The 17,847-nt window shown below is 36.6% G+C and overlaps 1 long non-coding RNA gene across 4 annotated transcripts in view; it reads right to left on the bottom strand.

The window, feature by feature from the left end:
• LOC138748178 (uncharacterized) overlaps positions 1-17,847 on the bottom strand; it is a 91,753-nt gene that overhangs the window by 59,396 nt on the left and 14,510 nt on the right. For 3 of the 4 annotated variants that reach the window (XR_011347851.1, XR_011347849.1, XR_011347847.1), the window contains exon 3: positions 13,583-13,653. The exons of the other annotated variant lie outside the window; for it this stretch is intronic. This is a non-coding gene — a long non-coding RNA (uncharacterized lncRNA). The remainder of the gene's footprint in view (positions 1-13,582; positions 13,654-17,847) is intronic. 4 annotated transcript variants of the gene reach the window in all.

Raw genomic sequence — 17,847 nt, 5'->3', positions numbered from 1 at the left:
TCTTTGGGCTTCCTCCCATTTGTTATTTAATGCTTGTCAAAATCAGCATTCATCCAATCACTCATGATATCTTTGTCTGTAACTCTACTGTCTACTAGAAGAAGCATTTTAATTTCCTCTGATTCAATGCTGGGAATCTCAAAGTCATCGCAAACCTGGCCATGAAACCTTCTCCATTGGTTATAATTCATTTTGTTGCCACAGGCTCAGCTGCAATAAAGTGAACATAATTTCAAAGCCCTACGAGTCCTAGAGTTAAAGAACACCTATTTCTGCCATTACATTTGTGGTTACAATGTTAACTAATTCCTGAAGTAATGTTACCTTAAAACTGAAGCTTTTATATGCACCTTACTGACTTTAGATGAAGTATTCAATGGTCTCCTGGTTTCCCATTCTCCAAGACTCATACAATTCAGCAAGTTGAAAACTCAACTCTGCATTTCCACTTATGAACTGAATCTGGTAACCACAATATTCAGTCACATCTGATCTACATCAACTTGACCACACTATGTCAAGTACATCGATCTCCATCAATTTGGAATTCAACTGCTTCAGTATAAGTATACTATGCATTCTGGAGATAGGACATGCAAACAAAAAAAAAGGATTCTCAGCAGGTCAGACAGCATCTGAGTTAAAGTCATCAGAAATAGCCTCATTTCATCCAGGACTCACTTCAGCAACCTAAACTATTTACTTTTTCATTCCACTTCATTCAGAGTAGCTTCATCACTTTCTGTTCCCACCATGAATTTAAAATATTCAATATTTAAAACAATATTCTAATGAGCTGAAAATTGAGTTTAGATATCATTTTTACGATGTTACTTCTTTCACTCAATTCTTCAGAATTCCTATCCCATAGACATATGTTTATTTCTCTTTTCCTTTAAAAATTACTTGAATAAAAATCTCATAAATAAATGTTTTAGTAATTACTTCTAATTCCTCCTCCCCTGTCTCAATGTTCATGAGCATTGTATATCTAGGAAATCCCTGGTTAGAGAGAAGGAACTCATTGTGTCATGTGCAGGTTTTTTTGTATGTAATATCTGGGGATGATTCTGGGAAATATGATGTATTTTTACACATATAATACGTGTGTGTAATATGTGTATTTTATAAACCAGGCAACCCCCCCCCATGCATTATATACATGTGTGTGCTATATGAGAATATTTTTACATGCTGAAAGTACTCGCACAATTTCTAGTGAACATGGAAAAGTCAAACTGCTGATTTCTAGTGAGTGTGGGAATAAAATAGCATCATTGAAAGAATGTGCAGTTTATAGCTCTCCTGTAGTGTGTAATAAAGTATCTTATCAGATTTTTCCACCCAAACTCACTCCACACTTCCATTGTTACCTCCATTGCTCCATATTATTTTCTATTCTTCCTCCTTCCTTTTCCCATTTTGTTTTAATGTATGAAGTCAAGCATGTTTTAAGATTTGACAGACCTTTATATAAACAACACATATGCTTAAAATGATTTTACTACCATTATCTGAATTATATGCTTATAAAAAAAATAATAGTATCAAACATGTACTTGCCTGGTTACATTTTTAATTCTCCTATTAACATAATTCACATGATCTGCAAATACCAATAAAGTCTTGTTTTTCTAATGTGTTTCTCTTTAAATATTACAAAAAATTTGAAATGTTTAAAGAGAAACACATTAGAAATTTTAAAACGTAAAAAAATTAAATCAAAATTGAGTTACTCACCCTTCTTCAAAGATCAGTCTACACACTCCACTCGACGTCAACATCAAAATTATTCATGGCACAAGTACGTGTCTCCGTGCTGTGCTAAACGATCCTGATCTGAATCTCCCCCCCTCCCCATCTGCGTGCAGTCCCACTGCGCATGTGCCTGCTGGCCCTAGTACTCAAATCCAGCGCACATGTGCAAGTGCCGGTTGGTGCATGAGCGCAAGAAGAAACATGACCAATGAATGTTCTGCTTAAATTTTTATATTTATTCCAGGCAATTCTGATTTTTATACCAAAGAAATTTTTTGACTCAGTTGAATCTATTATATCTTCGTATGTTTGGAATAACAAGAGTCCAAGGTTGATTAAATCTAATTTACAAAAATCAAAAATAGATGGGGGTTTTGCTTTGCCTAACCTGAGACATTATTATTGGGCTATTAATATTAAATATCACTACATAGATAAAATGGATTGCCCAGAATGAACATCCATGGAGATGATGGGTTTTAACAAATTTGCTTTGGCTACACTAATTGGCGCTTCCCTTCCATTTTCTTTGGCAAAAGTGAATAAATTAATAGGCAGTTCAGTATTCAAAAATACATTATGAATTTGGTTTCAATTCAGGCATTGTTTTGAATGGAATTTTTTTTCTTTATCTGTTCCAATTATTAATAATTTCTTTTATCCTCCATCTTGCTTTGATCATGGAGAGAAAAGGGCATAATTTCATTTATTTATTTATTTGTAGATGGCTGTTTTATGACCTTTTATCATTTATCACATAAATTTAATCTCCCTAATTTCCATTTTTATAAATATTAATAGGTTAGAGATTTTCTGAGAAAACAAGTTACTACTTTTATGTTCTCCCTTGATAATAATTGTATTGACTTTTTTTTGGTTAAAGCCTTGTCAAATTGGTTAAATAAGATTCATTTATGGATTAATTTCTAAAATACGTTACGTTTCTATGAATAAAACTAAGAGTGTTTGGGAGAGCAACTTACAAAATATTCTTTCCAAGGATATATGGACCAAGTGTTTAAATTTTTTCCCTTCCTCTTCCATTTGTGCACAACATTCACTTATTCGATTCAAGATAATACACAAATAATATATTTAAATTGAACTATACCCCTTTACTTAGGAAAATTGAAGAAGACTTAAATAAATGAATGGAATTGCCAATAACATTATTGGGAAGAGTTAATTGTATTTACATGAATATATTTCGAAGAGTACAATATCTTTATCAAACACTACCTATATTCTTGCCACAGAATTTTTTTTTCAGGAATGAAATAAATATGTAAGAAAATTTCTTTGAAAGGGCAACATGTCAAGGGTTTTGTTAGAAAAATTAGCATGGAAATTTGTATTAGGATGCCTACAACTTCTAAATTTTAAGAATTATTATAAAGCAACACAAATGTGATTTTTCTCTTCCTTTTTTGAGGGAGAGAAACCTGCATAGATTAAAATAGAGATGATCAAGATAGGAGAGAAGACATCAGAAGATTTTATATATAAATGGAAATCGAGATTAATATCTGGAAATGGGGAAACCCCACTGTTGAAACATTTGATTAATATATGGAATAAGGTCACTACTGAAATGGGAATAAGGCATCCAATATTATCTAAAATGCCTTTGAATCAAAATAGACTTATCCCATTTACAATGAATAATTGACTTTTGAATATTTGGTTCCCTAAGGGAATTGAAAACTTGAAGACTGTTATGAGGGAGGAAATTTAATATCATTTGATCAATTAAAAAATAAATATGGAATACAAATACAATATTTTGTTATTATCAAATAAAAGCATATTTATGTGATAAATTAGATTTTTCCTACTATCATCCCTTTATGTGACTGATGTTGTAATGGAGTTGCTTCCTTATTTCATATGTTTTGGTCCTTTTCAGCATTAAATCACTATTGGAAGGAAATTTTTAATACATTTTCCTGTATTTTCTCAGTTACTATTCAACCTCATCCATTACAGCTTTATTTGGTGTGGTGATGGAGAGCAGTCGATTGTCACTGTCAGATATCATGTGATAGCTTTTGCCACTTTAATAGCTAGAAGATGTTTTTGCTAAGGTGGAAAGATTCTAATCCTCCAAGTTATGCACAATGGATGACACAAACCTTATGTCTGAACCTCAAGAAAATTAGATGTAATGTTTTGAAAACTGAGGTTAAGTTTAATAAAATGTGGCACACTTTTATGGAATATTTTAATGTCCAATGAATAATACTGTGGTTTACTCTTCTGTATATAACATACGAAACATTTATAATCTCTTCCTGAACATACTTATTTACGTATAAGGCAATTCACCATTGTAATGTTGCTGTTACCCTTTTGTTGGCTTAAGGCATCCCAGCTGCTTTATTTCTTTTTTTAGTTTAAGGGCTATAGATTTAGGATTATTTAGTTACAGTCTTTAAAAAAAAAAAATTTCTGCAGGAACAAGAGATAATATGAAATTCTGTCTGTTTGATTTATCATTAGTTGCAATGTTTATTTTTATATACATTGTAATTACTCTGTACCCATACAGCATATTTTTCTTGCTCTTGTTGTATATACATATATATAAAATTCAATAGAAATAATTAAATATGAGGAGAAACATGGCCACACTAAGCCCTCTGACCCAGGATGCTGCAAAACGACAGGTAGGTACAGTGTCCCTTCCCTTTTTGTGGATTCTAATTTGTCCTCAATTGGAGGTGTTTGGCCTACACTCCCAAATGGAGGACAAATTAACGTCCTACTCGATGTGGCGTCAGACAGAGGACAGAGTCCTCAAAATCTAGACTGTCTGGCCTAAATCCATACATTTGGCCACCCTAATCAGGAAAGAGGTATGTGTCAGAAGACTTATACCACCATCAGAGTCCTAAACAACAGACTCGTTCAGGCTCTTATGTTACTCATTATTTATTACTGAATATTTATTTTCTGTATTTGCACAATCAATTTGTTTACATTTCTTTCTTTGTTTACATTTCTCTCTTTTGAATTCACATTTTTTTTTCTTAAGTAAAAATTCTGTCTCTCATGCAGAAAAACAAATCTTGATGTTGTATGTATGTTATGTATGCTCTCTGACAATAAATTTGAATTTTGACTTTGAACTAAATACTGACAACTAATGCCGAACCTCAAGTCTCAGATGGAGAATTCAGGCATCCCATTTTAGAGTTCAGAGACGTATTTTTTCCACCTCAGAGCAAGGAAGGCTTAAGGGAGATTGAATGGAGCAATCCAAAATTATCAAAGATTTTTGGTGGATTATTTGATGTGGGGAGAAACTGCTTCCATTGACAAGCAAGCCAGTGACTGAAAGCTCCTGATCTAAAATAACTGACAAATTAATAAAAAGGTAAAATGAGGCACATCTTTTTCACTTAGATGGTTGCTATGATCCAGAAAATAATAAATAAAAGTATAGTGCAATCATATTTCACAGTGTTCTCCACTCCTCGATGCAAAATCAAGCAAACACACAACCAGGCACAACACACTGACAGGCAAGAAATACACATATAATACATAATGTATATATAAAATATATGGTCAGGTCATTCATCTGAATGCTACTGTAACATGTAACCCATTATTACCTGTTGCATGGTTGGGTAGTCAGAGACTAAACTGGCTCCCCTACCGGGCTTGTCAGGATGAAAAACCCTGCAGGATGAAAAACCTGTCAAAGGGCAGATGAACCCTCTCATAAGGTCAATGGCCATCTAGCAAACATGTGCCACGAAGCGTGGAGAGGGCATCGCTTGCATCAAAGCTTGGTCTGGCCATTCACTGCAATAGAACTTCTCCCAGCTGTCTTGGACCTCACTGGATCCAGGAGGGGATGTTGAAAGGGTGGGTCAGGACTTATGCAACCCCATCTCACCTAAATCCATTCATGTATCCTCATATCATACCCCACAAATTGACTGAAAGGAACCTTCATCATCCTATGGCATGGATAGACTGAATATAAAAAGAAATAATAACTTATCCAGTTGCAAGTTTCTGTGAAATTTCTCTAAACCTAAGGATGCAGGCCATCATTTCTAATTATATTGTACTTTTTTCCTGATAATAATGTTTTAAATTAAATCTTGTAGTTGCCTCTTGCTTATTTGGATAATTTTTTAAATCATTTTCTATTGTGAAGATTGATCCAAAATAATTTCTTAGAATTGTTGCCTTTCCTTGCTTTCCTATTATTCATCTTCTGAGTATTACTCTCTATAGGTTTCAGATTCTGATCACTGTTCTCCATCTCAAAATTGCAGTTTCATTAAAGGTCACTTATATGGTTATTTAAGATACTTAGAAAAATTACAGGCCTATTTGTAATTATTTTAGCTTTTGACTGATAGTAAAGTGCTCTTACCCAATTAATAAATATTTGGTCTAAACGTAATTTCTCCATTGTTTTAAATTAAAAAAAAATCATATTCAAGCCTATCAAAAGCTCTTTCAGCATCTACAGCGATTGTTCCATCTCAGTTCCATCTTTGTTTTGGCTAAATGTAATATAGTAAAAAATCTGCCAATATTATCTGATTGTCAATTTTTAATAAATCCTGATTGATCACATTTAACCAATTTTGGCAAATATTGAGCCCATCTGTTAGTTAATTATTTTATGGTCCACATTTAAAAGCAGTATCGGTCTATTAAGATGCTGGTTTTAATGAATCTATCTTTTTTCAAAATCAGTGTAATGATTGCTGTTGAAAAAGATTACGGGAAAGTATGGATCTCCTCAGCCTGAGTCAGTACCCTCTTAATTTATTAATTTATCCTTAGAGATTTATCAATTTCATCCTTAGGAAAAGGGCATTCAATTTTCCTTGATCTTGATTATTCAACTTTGGAAGCCATAAATTTAAACAAATCATTTGTTTTGAGTGGATCACCCAATAATTCTGACTTATAAAGTTCAGAATAGTTTAAAAATTTCATTGATTTCATCTAGTTTATATGAAATCTTGCGTTCCCTTGTTTGAAGTGCATTTATAGTTTTAGAAGTTTCATCTGCTCTCAACTGCCAAGATAATACTTTGAGATTTCTCTCCAAATTCTTAATATTGTTGTATTAGTTTTTAATATCACTTTTTCAATTTTGTATGTTTGTTTTGTGTTATATTCTAATTTTTATTTCTTAATTTCCTATAACTTTCCTCTGTAGATGAAATTTTACTTTCTTTTTCCAATTTTGTCATTACTTTCTCCATTCATTTAATTCTCTTATATACTTATTCTTGATACCTTTAACATAACTAATTATTTAACCTCTCAAATATGCTTTTAATATATCCCAGAGTAGAAATCTATTGTAAGTTGAGGGGCTTTGTCTCACAGAACAAATTAATCTGAGCTCCAACAAAACTAGAAAACTCTGGTCTTTTCAACAGCATTGGGTCGAAACACCATCTACATAATAGTTTTGCTTATCAGACATTTCATTTAAAAGAATTAAAGGTGAATGATCCTACTTTCCAGTTTCACTGATAATAAGAATAAATCAATCCTAAAGTGGGAATCATATTGCTTAGAATAGAAAGAGTAATCTCTTTTACTTAGATGCTGCCATCTTCAAGCATCTATTAAATTCAAATCTTTCATGAAGGTCAAGGTAATTTTTTGCTGACTTGGCCTTTGTTTTTTTTTTAACTGATCTATCTAAGACTGGATCCAAACCAAAATTAAAATCCCCTCCAATTAAGATTTTTTTCATGTCCTTGAGTAAGTTTCAAAAAGATATTTTGATCTAACGCTAAATTAGCTTGTTTTTATTTTGATATAAATCTTCTTTGTGACAAATGCAAAATTGTGGAAGATTCCTTGTTTTGGTTTTGCCCTAGTCTAGAAAATTTTTGGAAAGATATTTTTCACACATTATCAGTGATCCGCAAGGTTAAATTGGAACCTTGCCCTTTAATTGCTCTGTTTGGGTTATCTGATAATGATGACGTTTTATTGACCATCTCAAAACCGAATTTTACTTCATTGATAGCCAGATGTGCAATATTGATCAAATGGAAGGATAACACTCCACCTACACAAGCACAATGGTTAAATGATATTATGTTCTGTTTAACTTTAGAAAAAAATTAGATATGCCATTAAAGATTCAAATACTAATTTCTTAAAGTAGTAGTCCTTTTATGGACTACTACTATAATCTAAAGTTTTAAGACTTATCTAAACTTCGATGCTGTGTTGTTGGTTTCCGAGTTGTCATCACTTGTTATGTTTTTTTTATAACCTTGCTACATCGAAGGGGTTTTGACCAAAGGTTTTTTCTTTTCTTCTTCTGCCACTGTATCTTAAAATATAACTGTAAGATTGTTATTTTCACATCATATCATGAGACTTTCCACCTCTTCTCTATAGTGCGACTCATGATTGTTGCTGATGAGGCACAGTTATGTCATCTGCAAACTTGATGACACTGTTGGAACTGGATCTGGCATTGTGGTCATGTGTCAGTATCCTGTAGAAGAGCAGGCTGAGCACACAACCCTGATGTGCTTCAGTGCCCAGCGTGATGGTGCTGGACAGTCTGCTACCAATCCAAACAGACTGTAGTCTTTCTGATATCATGTCCAGAATCCAGTTACAGAGAAGGGTATTGAGTCCCAGCGAGGACAGTTTTTACACCAGCCTCAGGGAAATAATCGTATTAAATGCTGAGCTGGAAGTCCAATGAAAAGCACCATATATATCTGGTGTATGAGACAAAGTTCTCCACATGGGTCATGACAGAGTGGGGAACAAGGCCATAGCATCATCAGTGGAACAGTTTTACCTCTCGGCAAATGGAAATGATTCCAGTGCCTCTGGGTGGTGTATTTTGATGCATTCCATCACCAGATGCTCACTTACTTTGGCTTGGCTTCGCGGACGAAGATTTATGGAGAGGTAATGTCCACGTCAGCTGCAGGCTCGTTTGTGGCTGACAAGTCCGATGCGGGAGAGGCAGACACGGTTACAGTGGTTGCAAGGGAAAATTGGTTGGTTGGGGTTGGGGGTTGGGTGTTGGGTTTTTCCTCCTTTGTCTTTTGTCAGTGAGGTGAGCTCTGCGGTCTTCTTCAAAGGAGGTTGCTGCCCGCCGAACTGTGAGGCGCCAAGATGCACGGTTTGAGGCGATATCAGCGCACTGGCGGTGGTCAATGTGGCAGGCACCAAGAGATTTCTTTAGGCAGTCCTTGTACCTCTTCTTTGGTGCACCTCTGTCACGGTGGCCAGTGGAGAGCTCGCCATATAACACGATCTTGGGAAGGCGATGGTCCTCCATTCTGGAGACGTGACCTACCCACCGCAGTTGGATCTTCAGCAGCATGGATTCGATGCTGTCGGCCTCTGCCCTCTCGACTACTTCGATGTTGGTGATGAAGTCGCTCCAGTTAATGTTGAGGATGGAGCGGAGACAACGCTGGTGGAAGCGTTCTAGGAGCCGTAGGTGATGCCAGTAGAGGACCCATGATTCGGAGCCGAACAGGAGTGTGGGTATGACAACGGCTCTGTATACGCTAATCTTTGTGAGGAGGACAGTGACACAGGGCAGTAGTCATTGAGGCCTATGGGATGATGGTGGCTGACTTGGAAACCACAGGGACAATGAACAATAGACTGCTGCAGTGAAATCTTGAAATCATCCATAAGCTCCTCTGACCTTATAAACCGATTACTCTAAAAATATTAAAAGATTAATTCTGCCTCCCAAAAGAGTCAGTGACAATGCATCATAATTCAGACTTCATACAGATCTGATAGAATGTCATTGACATAAAATATGAACTTTGTACTTCAAAGTACTCTTTAGTGGTTGTAAATATATTTTACATTTGAATACTACATTTGATAATGCAGAAATTGTAAAAATTGGCTGCCATCAGAGACTGATGATTGAGATTGCTGCTTTGTTGTTTCCACCCAGTTAAATTCATGATGTTTTTCAATGAATGACAACCACTCCTATCTAATCTGGCATAACTGTGCCTTAAACTTCAAGCTCCATCATTGACTCATTATATCCTGAGGGCACATGACTATGTAAATGTCACACACAATCCATGAACAAATAAAACACACAATGTGAGCAAATCCAAGGCTACATGTCAAGCAACACTATTGCAAGAAGAAAAGATTTTTGTTTAAAAAGACATATTTTAATGTATAAGCAGAGTGTTAAGTAAAGGTGGTATGGTCAGTGCAGTGCAGGACATTATTACCAGCGTTGTCTCCGCTCCATCCTCAACATTCATTGGAGCGACTTCATCACCAACATCGAAGTACTCGAGATGGCAGAGGCCGACAGCATCGAATCCATGCTGCTGAAGATCCAACTGCGCTGGGTAGGTCACGTCTCCAGAATGGAGGACCATCGCCTTCCCAAGATCGTGTTATATGGCGAGCTCTCCGCTGGCTACCGTGACAGAGGTGCACCAAAGAAGAGGTACAAGGACTGCCTAAAGAAATCTCTTGGTGCCTGCCACATTGACCACCGCCAGTGCGCTGATATCGCCTCAAACCGTGCATCTTGGCGCCTCACAGTTCGGCGGGCAGCAACCTCCTTTGAAGAAGACCACAGAGCCCACCTCACTGACAAAAGACAAAGGAGGAAAAACCCAACACCCAACCCCAACCAACCAAATTTCCCTTGCAACCGCTGCAACCGTGTCTGCCTGTCCCACATTGGACTTGCCAGCCACATGTCCAGCTGACGTGGACATTAGCCCTCCATAAATCTTTCTCCGCGAAGCCAAGCCAAAGAAAAGAAAAAAGTGTCCCGGGTTCAAATTCGGCACTCTCTGTAAGGTGTTTTTTATCTGAGTGGCTTTTCTCTGGGTTCTCCAGTTTCCTCCCAGGCTCCAAAGCATATGAGGTTATCGCTTAACTGGGTGTGTGGGCAGTGTAGGTTTCAATGGCCAGAATCAGGTTCTACTGTGTTGTAAATACATGTTTTTAAATTAAAAAAAGCAGCTGGGAGACGTTGGATGGGGCTTTAGATGGATTATATATGTATGTAATTAATTAACTCCAACGAAGAATAATTATGTCACTCACTCTCCAATATTTGCTTAATTAAAAAAAAGCTTTTTTTTTAAATTGTGAAGCCCACCATTGAAATGTTGTTAAAAGGCAGGAAGTTGTGTGGGTGTAGGTGTAAGTTAAATATGATTTAAATATCTTCTGTGAACCTGACATCCTTTTACCAATCAACTCTTCTGGCATGGAAAACGAACTACCTTCAGGTCAGTTGTTCCTTTTAAAAATATTTAGAATATTTAGAAATTTACCTTTATGTTTCTTTTAATCTCCTTTTGCTCCAATCTTATTCTTGTTTCTTTCTGAACCCATTTCTCAACTCTTGATTCACTTTCCATATTTTGAAATAAGAACACAGTTCTTTGATTTAATTTGATTTGGAAATGAACAGTAGCTTATCCAGGTCTCAAATGCCTTGAATCAATCTCATCAGCCACGTAAAGTTCACATTAATTCCAAACATGGTTATTGAAATTTATATCTTTTTTTGTATGTGTTATTATTAAGCATTAAGTATGTGTGTGTGTGTGTGTGTGTGTGTGTGTGTGTGTGTGTGTGTGTGTGTGTGTGTGTGTGTGTGTGTGTGTGTGTGTGTGCGCACCATGGTCCAAATAAATGCTGTTTTGTTGGGATATATGTATATATGTATGTATGAACGGTCACATGACACATGACTTCAAGTCCTCTGCATCCACAGTCAAACAGTAAAGCAGAGTAAGGAGTTCACATAGTTAAGCAGTTGCTCAAGAAAGCACTAGGCATTGGTTTAGAATCATCTCTAGCTCTATTGAGTTACCGAGCTTCACCACTTGAGCATGGCACATTCCCTGTTAAGCTTCTGATGAGATGTAGACTACACACCACATTTCCCTACTCTGCAGACCCAAACAATAACAGAGATGTTGAAGATGTTGAATGGAAACAAAAGGGCCTGCCATGGAGACAAAAAGCAAACTATGATAAGTTAGCATGAAGCTTAGGGCAATTGGTACCACATGACACAGTGAGACTCAGAGATTCCAACACTTGGGACAAAAAGGCCACTGTTCTTGAGGAAGTAAATCCAAGATCCTACACTGTCAGAATAGAGGATGGTTAAATATTGAGAAGGAATCAAAAGAGCCTGCTGAAAACACAAGAGACACTGCAGGAACAGACAAATGCAGAAGATCCAACCTGCACAGCAACAGAGGAAACACTCCCAGTGCTAAACAGTAGTGGACACAAACACCTGTGTAAAGAAGATCTACATAATTTATCAAAGCACCTGACAGACTGAATCTCTAAAGGAAAAGAACTGCACACTTAAAAAGTTTGTGCTGTTGATGTTGTGTTTATGTTTGTGTTGAACTTTAAATTGAAATGAATACTGTATCAGTGTCATGTTGTTAGATTAAACATCTCAAGGAAAGGGGCTGTAATGATTGAGTGCTAGTGATCCCCCTGACCACTAGAGAGAGTTGGAGACTAGTTTTTAGCAGCATGGGTTGGATTCAAGATGGATGCATCCACACGGTCATGAATCCATTATATAACTAACAAAGTATAGTTGTTTTCAAAGAACAAAAGTTTCTTTGTTACAATAAAAGAAACATCACAGTGGTGGCTACACTTTCTCTTATTGAAAATAGTTTTTGCTTGGTAACTGCATGGTATTGATAGTAATTGACAATTGCATTCCCTGAGCTGTTGTAAATGATAAGTTCTGGGCAATCATTAGTGGTCTTCCACTCATCTACTTATCTGATCTTATGATGGAGACAAGTTCATTGATCAAAATGCTTAAGAGTGTTCAAGGGACTGGGATGAATGACCTCAAAAAGACAGGCAATCTCTTTTATACAAAGTGTATTTGACCAATGAAAAGATTTATTTTTCTTCCCATCAACTTTAATTTTACCAAGAAACCTTAATGCCATAATTTGCCTATTTTCTTAACCTAATGAGATATATTGATTTGCAAATACTTCTAAGAAAGATTACTCATCCAATTAAACAAGAAGGACTGCAGATTCTAGGGTTGAATGCAGTATACAAATGTGCTTGAGAAACATTACCTGATGAAGGGCCAGACCTGGTTATCTTTACTTCCTATGGATTTTTTGTGACCTGCTGAGTTTCTCCAGCACATTTGTGTATTATGCATTCACTATCACACCTTGAAGAGATCACATCAACAGAATTAACCCAGTACTGTTCCTTGTGTTTGATAAATCAGAAGCACTTTCCCCACTTCTACACCTAGAGTAATACATTTAAATCTCAGATGTCTCCCCATGTCAATTTTTACCTGCCTCAGTCAACAATCTGGAGAGTGTTAGCCTTGGCATTCTGTGTTTAATTTTGTCACCAGCTTCAAATTCTCTCAGAAAAACTTCATTCTTGGTTCTGTCCTTTCATTTATTCCCCTGCAATTCTAACTGCAGGGGAATTGTGTGACACTGCATTGAAAAGCCACTGGCTCTGATTGACTGTATTCCGTAATGTCAATATAATTCAATGGTTGAATTGTGACATATGTGTGTAAACTCAGGACCTAATTCCCCTGACGTGCATGCATTTTCAAAAGGATTGACGAACGATGTTCAGGAATAGGAGATAAAACATGAAAGTCTGCAGACTTCGTGGTTGAAGTAAAAACACAATGTTGGAGAAACTCAGTTGGTTAAACAGTGTACTTTATGTAGCAAAGATAAAGATACATAACCAACGTTTTGGGAGGTTGAGACCTTCATCAAGGTATATGAATAGGAAAATTTGTTACCTTTTTCTTGTTTCTGCAGCCTACTTGGTATCTCTTGGTAAGCTTGCTGTGACTAGATATATTACGACAACCTGAAATCAGAATGGATTATTTTCTACTAATTGGGAGGTAGTTATTGGGAAAAAAAATCAATCAAATTTCAAAGCTGGAATAGAATTCACAAATGCGTTGAAATCAGCCTTCGATATCTGTGCTGGATGGTTGTTGTTTGAATTCATTTCTTACATTGAGAAGATAAAAATCTTTTTGAAAGTTTATATCCTTTGATCATTTGGAAAGTTGGTTTGACAGTGTGAACCAAAATAAAATGTTTCAAAAGAGTACTAATCCACAAAAACTGCTGCTCCTGTTCCTGATTCTTACTTTCTTAGTGCCTTATTGATCATTCATTATTTGAGAACAAATATGCACATCCTGCAAGGACTGTTCATTAATTCTGATTTGTGAATATGGTAGAATGCCAAGAGAAGATCTTGTTCCTCAAGGCAATTGAAAGAAAATTAGGGATTCAGCCATCCCCTCTGTTCTTCTGCGCCTCCCAGTTGTGAAATCAGGAGATGCATATGCAGATGCTAAGTTAAGATGCCTACATAAAAGCTAAAAAAGTGTACATGAAAGGAAAAAGTGGAAAAAATATTATTTCCTTTTAATGCATTTTGAACAATGCATCCAAAGCAGAGGTATTACCACTGATGGCCCAATTATGGCTTTGATTATTGGCCTCAGACTGCAAACTTTAGTTGCTGGGCATTGGGTTGAAGGAGGGTTGCACATTTTATTAATTTTATACTCATAACCTTCCAATCCTTTTATTCTTACCCTCAACCTTCTAATACCAGGTTTGGGGTGAGAGCAAGAATAAATGGCTACAAGATCAATCAGTTGGAGTTGGGAAGATGATGAAAAGGAAAAGTGGGATAAAGTGGGTCAGTGAGGTGAGAACACAAAAGGAAAGCCAATACTTGGATCAGTACTGCAGATAAAAGTCTGGTAGATGCTGAAGTTTTTGGGCATGATGGAAGGGCGGCAAAGGGACTGGAGATCTCTTAAATCATGGTGGAGGAGAGGGTTTGTCAGGGGATCAGCAAAGAATTGGAGTTTAAAGGAAAGATTCCAGTCAACCATCAGTATATGATGGTTGTGCTGGATCTCAAAGCTTTCATCTCACCACTCCATCTGGTCACTCACTCCAACCTCCTCAGACTCACTCACAAAATCCTTATCCCCTTGATTTCATTCCCAATTTCCTCATTCTTCCTCTCTCACTCCCAATCTCCCCATTTGCTCATATTCATTCCCAATTCTATTGTCTTTTTATAGTTACAAGCAGGATATCCTTTCACTCTCATTTCCAGCTTGCTCTTAAGCCACTCACTCACAAACTCCCTGACCAATCAGTTACTCACAGCTACTCAACTCCTTCCACCAACCTCAGCCGAGTTCTCATCTCTCTTACACCTTTTCCTGTATGACGAACTCCTGTTCATAATGTCAATGCAATCTGCCTCCTACATATTTAATCCCATCCTACTCTTGAACTCTCACAATCCTCTCCTCGTACCCTTCCTTATTGATAGTATGTTTTTGCTTTTCCTCGAGGACAGTTTTTTTTTCCTGTCATCAAATTAGTCTCATAAATATCCTACTTCAAATGTGCCTTCAAGTCTCCTCAAAATGTGTTGCTGCTTTCAATATACATGTTATGTCACTCTTGGGGCTATCTTTATCAGTCACTCTCAGCACAAAGAAGGGACTAAACTAAATCACAAATATACTCTGTAGCCAGTTTTGTTGCATTTCTTCACCACTATCTCAACTACTTAACAGCCCTCCATTTTAGCTCCCACTCTTCATTAACTCTGGACCTGCAAAAAGAGTACCTTGGCTCAGAAAAAATCCCATTTGTTCATCACTCCAGCCTCACTAAGGCAGATCGATGTCAGGTCCCTCAACCTATCTTATAAATCCTTCAATCTCAATATGATGTCCTCATCAGGCTTGTCCTCTCCTTTGCTTCAATCTGCCAAGCAGTGACATTGTTCTCATTCCCGCTTCCCTCCTCCTCATCACCACCACTGACAAACTTTTTTCTGCCTCCATGCTCAAAACTCACCTTTTACATTAAGATTCCAAAACTTTTACTCCATGGATTAATATCTATAGCCTTTTGTGATGTGATATCCTCATGGATATTTTTATTTTAAAAATAAATATTGTTCTTATTGTATTCTTGCACTTCTGAAATCACAATTTATGAATTTTCATTCAGCTATTGGACTAAAGGAAGGTTCAGCCCATAATTTATTTCATTCCGGAAATTATTACAATGCCTAATGATGAAATAAAACCACCAGCAAACAGTAATTTCCTCATACTATTCTAATATGAACATTTGAAGGCAAGGTATAAAACATGTGAACCAGCACACACAGTAGTCAGCAGAACTCATAGCCAAGCTGTAATATGATCTGCTTGTAGAGGAACACAATGAAGTGTAACATCCTTGTAATTGTCTTTGCTTTGTTCCTCTTGAAAGGTAAGCTTTCTCATATAATTATATTGAAATTTATCAAAGAAAAGTAGCCAGATGATATATTTTTATTTTTGTGAGAGTATGATGTCTGTAGATAGTGGAACAACCTATTTTTGAATATAAATTGGCTTCTAATTTAACTCAAGCAAACTAAAACTTGTAACTTCAGTTGGATTTTCATTTATTGTATGTTAAGGGAAGTTTTACATATAATTTTTCAAGACGTTAACTAGGAACACAGTACAACTGTCGAGCAAGAAGTCTGACAATGGATAAGTGCCATTCATCAAGTCATAACTGGACTATTTTGTGCAGTGCGGTCAGAGACAAAGCACATAGTTTTATTTCTCGAAAATTGAAATAGCTGCATATACTGGAATTCTGAAATTAAAAACAGAAAATGCTCGACACATCCAGCGGGTCAGACACCATTTGGGGAAAGAGAAACAGTTCATTCTCTGGGTCTTCATCAGAAAAGAGGTAAAGAGAAAAATCAGTTTGTTTGAAGTTGCAGAGAAGATGGGGGAGAGATGGATCGGATAAAACATCCATGACAAGATGAGGTAAGATTTTTTTGGAGATATGCTGCAGAAGTCCACAGTTCAAAGGATTAATGGTGATTTAGGGTGATAATTCAAATTAAAAGTAAAATACAGGGCTTTGGAACATATCCTGCAAGTCAGGTTGTGAAAACAGAGAGAGAAAATAGTCAATATCACAAATGGATGTTTTATAGCAGAAGTGGCTTGTTCAGATACAGATAGAGAAACTGAATTATCTGAAGATCTAGAATACATTACTTAGTTCTGGAACGTTACGACATGCAAGGCAGACATGTTCCTCAAGCTTGTAACTACACTTCATAATACAATGCAGGTGAAAACAGACAGACAGTGGGAATAAAAAGGAGCATTAAAATGGAAGACTCAGTTTTGCACCTGAGGACTGAACATACATATTCTGAAAAGTGCCCATCCAACCTTTATTTGGCTTCTCTGGTGTAGAGAAAAATCACAGAATAAACACTGAATGCATTAGATTAGATAAAAGATGTACAAGTGAATTGCAACCTCGACTGATAAAAATATTTTTAGTCCCTAGATGGAAAGGAAAATGTTAAAGTGAAATATTTAAAATTCTGGAGACACTTAGCAGATTATGCAGCATCCATAGGAAATAAAGGGCAGTCAACAATTCGGGCCTCTTTTATTGGGAATGTGGAAAAACAGGTAGAGACCAGAAAAAAAGCAGGGGGAGAGTGGAGGAGAAGAGGAGAGAGGGAAGGAAGGAGACACAGGCTTACAGGTAAGTGGATATAGGTGGGAGGGTAGTCGAGAAAGAAGCTGAGAAGAGGGGGAGAGGGTCTAAGATAGGTAACTCTAATAGGAGAAGGAAGGGAAGGGGTGGAAAGCAAGCAAAGGAGACAGTGGGATAGGGAAAGAGAGATCAAGGGAGGGGTTTAGATATTGGATATTGATGCAGTCTGTTTGGAGACTGCCAAAATAAATACAAGGTGTTGATGACAGATTTTACATCTCCTGCTGGTTGTATGTCAACGTGTATGAGAGTGGGAGTGGTTGGGGATATATAGAATAACTTCTTCAACTCCACTCTCTTTTTGCAAATAAAATATACAGCTATAAGAATTTCAATGTGCCTTAGCTAATGCCGAAACTTTGTTGGATATATGTTTCTTCCATCTTATGTGGGACCATTCCCTCATCCTCTTTTT

Source organism: Narcine bancroftii, chromosome 13, assembly GCF_036971445.1.
Source record: "Narcine bancroftii isolate sNarBan1 chromosome 13, sNarBan1.hap1, whole genome shotgun sequence".
NCBI lineage: Eukaryota > Metazoa > Chordata > Chondrichthyes > Torpediniformes > Narcinidae > Narcine > Narcine bancroftii.
This window is presented reverse-complemented; position numbering and strand designations above follow the sequence as displayed.